Raw genomic sequence first — 8,118 nt, forward strand, 5'->3', positions numbered from 1 at the left:
TAGTGCATTGAGCTCTCGATTCTTTAGTGTCAGAGGTAAACTTTCCAGTCTTGAAATAGTCTATATACTTGTTTCTCCAGTCCCAAGTTGAACTCATTGAGTTTATTTCTGCATGGCCCTCTTCCACTACCGATTTTATGAGTTGTACGACCGTTCCTAAGTTGAATTCATCGTCATCAACCGATGACCCCAAGTTAGCCAGAATATCGGCTTCGCTATTTTGATCCTGGGGTACGTGTTGTAGAGTCCATTCCTTGAATCGATGTTGCGTTACCTGTAATTTGTCTAAATACCTTCGCATTCGTTCCTATTTTACTTCCAACGTCCCATTGACTTGATTTACCATAAAGAGGGAGTCACACTTAGCTTAGACTACTTCGGCCCCCAAGCTTTTAGCCAATTCGAGACATGCAATTGTGGCCACATACTCGGCCTTATTGTTAATCAATTTCACAGTTCTAGTAGATTGCCTAACTACGTTACCCGTAGGCGGCTTCAACACGATGCCGAGTCCGGACCCCTTTGCGTTTGAGGCGCAGTCCGTAAAGAGTGTCCATATTCCTGAGGAATTCACCGAGGTTAGCAATAATTCTTTTTCGAATTCAGGTATTAAGGACGGCGTAAAGTTGGCCACGAAGTTTGCCAAAATTTGTGATTTGATGGCGGTTCGAGGTCGATATTCGATATCATGCCCGTTAATTTCTACGGCCCATTTGGTCAACCGCCCGAGAGCTCGGGCTTATGCATGATGTTCCTTAGTAGGTAAGAAGTTACGACGCATATGTGGTGACATTGAAAATATGGCTTTAACTTTCTGGATGCGCTTAGGAAAGCGAGCACCAATTTTTCTACGTGAGGATACCTTGTTTCGGCCGCGCCTAGAGTTATACTAACATAATAAATAGGAAATTGTACACCTTCCTCCTCGTGGACTAATACTCCACTTACTTCTACCTCGGATACCGCTAAGTACAGGTACACCTGCTCATCCGCCTTCGGAGTGTGGAGCAAGGGTGGACTCGAAAGGTACCATTTGAATTCTTCCAAGGCTTGTTGGCATTCTGGGGTCCAAGAAACATTATTCTTCTTCTTCAATAATAAGAAGTAACGGTTCTTATCGGAAGACCTCGATATGAACCAGCCCAGGGCGGCTATACGCCCGGTTAGCCTCTGAACGGCCTTGACATTGTCCACCACGGTGATGTCTTCTATAACTTTGATTTTATCGGGATTGATCTCAATCCCTCGGTTGGACACCATGAATCCAAGGAACTTCCCAGATCCGACCTTGAATGCATATTTCTCTAGGTTCAACTTCATATTGTATTTCTTCAGTATGTGGAAGGTTTCCTGCAAGTGTATCAAATGGTCCTATGCTCACAGGGACTTAACTAACATGCCTTCAATATAAACTTCTATTGATTTTTTCTATTTGTTCTCCGAACATCCGGTTTGCTAGGCGTTGATAGGTGGCACCCATATTTTTTAGTCCGAACGACATTACGTTATAACAATAGGTGCCGAATTTAGTGATAAAGGAAGTTGTTTCTTGATCGCCTGGGTCCATCCAGATTTGGTTGTACCCAGAATAGGCGTCGAGAAAGCTAAGTATCTCGTGCCCGGCAATCGCATCGATCATGCGATCGATGTTAGGCAAAGAAAAAGAGTCATTGGGGCACGCCTTGTTCAAGTCTTTGTAAACTACGCATATTCTAAATTAATTTCCCTTTTTAGGCACTACCTTAGCCAACCAAACCGGATACTTAACTTCCCGAATTGAACCTATCTTAATGAGTTTGGATACCTCATCTTTGATGAATACATGCTTGAATTCGGAGTGAGGCCTCCTCTTCTGTTTAAACGGGTGGAACTTCAGATCCAAGCTTAGCCTATGAGTGGTTATTTCTGGCCGGATCCCTATCATATCAAGATGGGACCAAGCGAAACAATCTATGTTAGCTATAAAGAATTTAATAAATTTTTTCTTGAGCTCAGAAGTTAACCCTGTGCCCATGTATACTTTTCAATCGGGCAAGTGTTCGATCAATATGACTCGATCCAGCTCCTCGACCGTTGATTTGGTGGCATCGGAATAGTCAGGGGTGATGAACGACCTAGGAACTCCGTAATCATCATCCTCTCCTTCTTCTTGCTTCTCCGGTTCGGTCGGGGCCAGTGCCGGTGATTGCTATTTAGTTTCTTCTTTCCTAACCGGCTCTGAGTTCTTTGATATCAAGAGAGCAGGCATTGGGATTACCTCATCGACCGTAAATATTTCTTTTGCGGTCGAGTGCTCTCCGTAAACCGTCTTGACCCCTGCCGGTGTGGGGAACTTCAATGTCTGGTGTAGTGTTGAGGGTATTGCCCTCATATTGTGAATCCAAGGCCTTCTGAATAGAGCATTATAACTCATATACCCTTCAATCACATAGAACTTCGTTTCCTGAATGGTCCCAACGGTGTTCACCGAACGGCCCAATCGTCCGCAACCGGAGGCAGGTCCATTTGTTCCATTTGAAATATTAACACGAATTCCCTGCTCATTTCGTTATCTCTTTGTTTTACTTTGAAAAGGTCTGATTTTTATGGTCTCGGCCTTGATGGACCCGGCGTGAGCTTTTACAAAGGCATCTGCAAGCGGTGGCAAACGAGTCGATGGAATTAGGGGGTAAGTTGTGATGCCATATCATTACTCCCTTGGACAGGGTCTCCCCAAACATTATCAGCAAAACCGACTCGATTTGTCATCCTCCAAGTCGTTTCCCTTGATGGCACACGTTGATCGCATCCAAATGCACACCTCTAAAAAGGTATGAAATGGTCATTTGCAATTATAGTAACCCAACTAAGAGTCGGGGTCGAATCCACAGGGAGCTAAGATGGGAGTTAATATATTTTAATGCGCGTGATTGAATTATCTTAATTTGCACTTCCACGAAAAGGTTTTGTTTCTATTTTTAATTTTACATTAAAGATTGTAGAATAAAGAAAGAAGACTAGGAATAGTTGTTTTTGAGGTTTTTTCAAATTGGTAAAAAGCCTAGTATTGTGACCATTACCTAGGTGTTTGCATAATAGGATAAAGATATTAATGCTTGTTTTGTTGATCGGGGTGTATTATAGCTATCAACTCTCAATTACCCACTCAATACCTTTCGGTCAGAGAGTGGTTTTGCCCAATTTGGCTTTCTCAAGACCAAATGGGTATCACACAAAAGAGTTGATAAAAGCTCAATTTGCATTATTACTATCTCTAGGTCGAACCCTTTAATTGGGTTAACCAATCTCACGATTGACCCAATTCCTTGTTAGCCAAGTTTTCCTAGACTAAGTCTCTCTTTCTCAAGTAGAGACTAAGTCAAATAGGCATGAACTAATATTTGCACTAGGCTAAATAATAAACACCCAGTCATAAACAAGCACTAAATTAGATACCCATGAGGTTTACACACTAGGGTTGGGTCACAACCCTAGTAAAAATCTAGCTACTCATGTTGTTTGAATAAGCCCATCTTTTGCGGCCGTACAATTCATGTGCAGTCCGCAATTTGCACGAATGCCTGCTGACTTTTCCTGCTTTGGTTGCGGCCGCAGATGGAATTTTGCGGACCGCGCATTGTATGCTTTTGTGCCCTTTATTGTTTTGTGCCTAGACTACTCCTTTTTGAGTCGGATTTTATCTCGAGAGTCCAACTTCCAGCATTCCTGCAAGGTTCACTCATCTCTCTTAAGAGAAAGTTGTAGGTACGACTTCAAGCACCATTGGCTTGCCCCTCATGTAGATCGCCACTAATGTAAGCTCACTCGTCTTGAAATCAAGTAGGGTTTCTTTCACGATGTAATGAAGACTTTTGGACTAGGTTGGATACACTATGGTTGAGTGGGTTCACCTTTCCATAAGCACTCTATTTTTTTATTCTCGACTCACACTTTGCCAATTCTTCGAGGCACTTTTTTTTTCTTGGAGAACTAGAGAGACTTAACATCAGTCTTTCTTGATCATGGCATTCATTTTCTCCCTCTTTGATTTCTCCATGTTTTGGATCATTACCTTTATTTGAATCCCTTCAACTCTTCCACTTATTCATTTTTTTTGCATTTTTCTTTTTGTTCTTTTCTTTTCTTGCCTTTCCTTCTCATCATTTCTTTTCTCTTTTTTTTGCCTTTATACCTCTTTAAAGTTCCTCATCTATCCTCCGAACTTATGTTTTTAGCAAATTGTTTCACAAGAGTGTTAAGGAAAGCTCGGGTGCCAATAGAGGGTCATAAAAAAACGAGTAAAGGCTTGTAACATGGTTATCAAATGAGAAAGGCTCGAGGCTCAAATGGGTTGACTAGGGATAACAACATTGGTAGGCAATAAAAAATTCAAAAGGGCCAAGAAATGCATACAATCACTTCTCAAGCCAAGAAAAACTTAAGATTTCGCCTTGAAACACATTGGGGGAAAGTTCTAGATCTTTTGCACGGGTATTTGGATTATCAACAAAGCATCTCACCCCTCACACAATTGGATTGTTAAAGAGGATAGAATCGAGGGCGCACAATGACCACATTCAAGATTTCGCCTTGAAACACATTGGGGGAAAGTTCTAGATCTTTCGCACGGGTATTTGGATTATCAACAAAGCATCTCACCCCTCACACAACTGGATTGTTAAAGAGGATAGAATCGAGGGCGCACAATGACCACATTCAAGATTGAAAATCACTATGGTTTGATTAAACCACTCGATGATTGCCTAAGTCAATACAAGAGTCACAAAGTCACTAACTAGAGCTATTTTTTTCAAAAACCTTGTTTCTAACCATAAGCACGTAGTTAAGTGTGTTGGTACCAATAAAACATGTTTGACTCTTCGAGCATGACTTAATTAGGTCTTTTTATTTATTACTACTACTATTATTACCTAAACACCAAAAATAGACTCAGTCCCTTAAGAAGATTGTCACGCCATCCATCGTTGGGATGAGTTACCCGGTTCACACAACAACTACCTTTGGAAAGAACCGTGGCATTAATAAAATCAAAGGCTTATTATAAACTAAAACATAAAAAAGAAGATATTAAATTAAACACTAACTAATAAGAAAACAAGCATAAAGAAGCTATAAAGCAAAAACTATCAGAAGCATAACGAATATATATAATGAGGGAGAAGAAGAAGAAATATACATAATGAGAGAAGAAGAAGAAGAAAATAGTATCAAGTTATTACAAGACAAATGTCTCAGAATCATCAAATAAGATCAAATAAACTCCAACCTCCCTCTCCTCCAAATAGAAAAATAAGCATTGTCCCCAATGCTTAGCAAAATAAGAGCAAAATAGAGGAAAGAGTGAAGAAAACTCCTTATGACTCCTTGGACACATGAATTGTGCGGCCGCAAAAGATGGGCTTATTCAAACAGCATGAGTAGCTAGATTTTTACTATGGTTGTGACCCAACCCTAGTGTATAAACCTTATGAGTATCTAATTTAGTGCTTGTTTATGATTAGGTGTATATTATTTAGCCTAGTTCATGCTTTAATTTATGAAATTAATGGTTGCAAACATTAGTTCATGCCTATTTGACTTAGTCTCTACTTGAGAAAGGGAGACTTAGTCTAGGAAAACTCGGCTAACAAGGAATTAGGTCAATTGAAAGATTGATTAACCCAATTAAAGGGTTCAACCTAGATATAGTAATAACCCGACTTGAGCTCTTATCAACTATTTTGGGTGATACCTATTTGGTCTTGAGAAAGCCAAATTGGAAAAAAAACAAATGTCTCTGAGGATGCTTTGAGGTTAAGTCTTTTTCCCTTCTCTCTACGTGGGAAAGCTTTAGATTGGTTGGAATGTTTGGCGAACCATTCCATTCATACTTGGGATGAATTGGCGGAAAGGTTTATTACTAAGTACTTCTCTCCGGGGCACATGGCTACACTTCAGGATGAAATTTTTGCGTACAAGCAAGACCCCAATGAACCACTACACTAGATATGGGAACGATATAGAACAATGGTTAAAGAATGCCCCAACAATGATATGACGGATAACATGATTCACCAAACTTTCTATCATGGGATCAACACAACCAACCAATGTGTAGTGAACCAACTTACCGGTGGAAATTTCATGACTACGACTTATGCGGAGGCGTGTGAGATCTTTGATGAAATGGCAAAAATATCATCGGCATGGCAATCGTGGGCTAATGTTCCATAAGGTGATCCCAACGTGATCTACCTCCACAAAGAGTTGCATGACCATGGGCAAGCCATAACCGAATTGACTACCACCACGAACCAATTGGCAAAGGCTCAACTTTAACAAGTGCAAAATCCTAGGCAAGTCAATGCAATGGAGGGAGTAAGCATGATGATGAACAAAAGAAGAACCAAGGGTCCACAAGTTCAACATAGAGTGAATAATTTTGTGCAAGAAGATAGTGGATTCTTACAATGACCAAGAAGAGGAGGTGAAATATGTGAACAACTTTCAAGGGCAAAGAAAAAACTTCCAAGGCCCAAGCCAACAAAATTGGCGACCTTAAAACAATCAAGGCAATTGGAATTCTCACAACCACGACAATTGGAGTGGTGGAAAAAATAACGGGAAATGGCATAACAACAATAATCAAGGCAATTGGGGAGGTAACAATCAAGGCGGTTGGATCAATAGTCAAGGCAATTAGGGGTCGGATTTTCAAAGGCCCCCGATGTATCAACAACCGAGCAACCTGCCTCCTAATCCTTCTCATGGTCCTAGTTCTTCCAATAATGAAATATGGCGTATTAAGAACATGTTCAAGCAAATGATGGAAAAGAATGCCGATTAGAATGCCAAACTTACCTCACACAATACATCGATCCGCAACTTAGAAGTGAAAACAGGGCAAATCTCTCAAGCTCTAAATTCTCATCCTAAGGGGGCACTGCCAAGTGACATGGTGGTGAACCCAAAGGGTGGGAACATGTTACACCCTGTGAGTCCCAAGGTGAAATAATGAATATGAGACTTGTTAATCACTATTTAAATGATTTTAAAGTCATAATATAGATATATATGATGTTTGGTTAGAAAATATGAAGTTTGGGAAAAATCGGATTAAAGTTGCGGAAACACCGACTAAGGATTTGCCATGTAATAGAGCTTTTTGAGAAATATATTTCGTGTGCTATATGAGATCTTTTTAGGACATATTATATATCAAATTGAAGGTCTTGGAATATAGTTTCCATCTCACTTAACCGTTTGTTCATACGACACCAGTATAAAATGTGAAAAGCATTGGAAGAAGGGCCAATCATAGAGTGCCAAGTAGCACCTTTTTGACTTTTAAAAAAATGGGATATTTACATCCCATCTCGTCTCTTTCTCCATTTTTCTAGAGAGCTCGCCCAAATAACACCCCTAACTTTACTCTTAAGCTCTCTACAAGAGCTTCAAATAATATTATCATCCCGGGCACGGAATCAAGAAGCGATAACATTAAAACGATCTCTACGACGTAAGTATCGCTATATCGCCTCTCTTTTTCTTTGTAGTTTGAGTTTTGAAAGGTACTTCATAGTTAAGAAAACATGTAATTTATGTATTTAAGTATTTAAATATCCAGGAATGTTGATAAATTCGTTTCCTAATAGTTAGAACTCACAGAACGGTGATCGAAAGTCGCGAGTTCGAGTTATTTGACTTGTAGTAGACTATTTTGTGTTTCCTTTGGGTTGTATATTTTTCTATTGTTTAATGGAATTTTGGAGTAAAATTTTTATGGATAAACACCACATAAAAACGGAATGGTGGGCTAGTCATTCGTCGTTATATTCTTTTAAGTTGTTTGACACTACTTTGGTTGTCGTTTTATGTATGAAGTGATTAGGGTGTATGGGCTGTTTTGTGGTATATTATGATGGAGATAAGGTTGGAAAATGATGCTTACATTTTGTTATTGATGTGTTCTTGTTGTTGTTGGTATATGGTATTGGAGGAGGGCCTAGTTACAGGGGAGATACTGCCCAAATTTACATAAACGAGGTACTAGTTTAAGTTGAGGACTTAGCCTTTACTAAGCACTGATTTTGAATCTCCTTATGATGTGGTAGATTGAATTGAGTTGTTTGAAGAATT

This window comes from Nicotiana tabacum, chromosome 2 (assembly GCF_000715075.1).
Source record: "Nicotiana tabacum cultivar K326 chromosome 2, ASM71507v2, whole genome shotgun sequence".
Lineage (NCBI taxonomy): Eukaryota > Viridiplantae > Streptophyta > Magnoliopsida > Solanales > Solanaceae > Nicotiana > Nicotiana tabacum.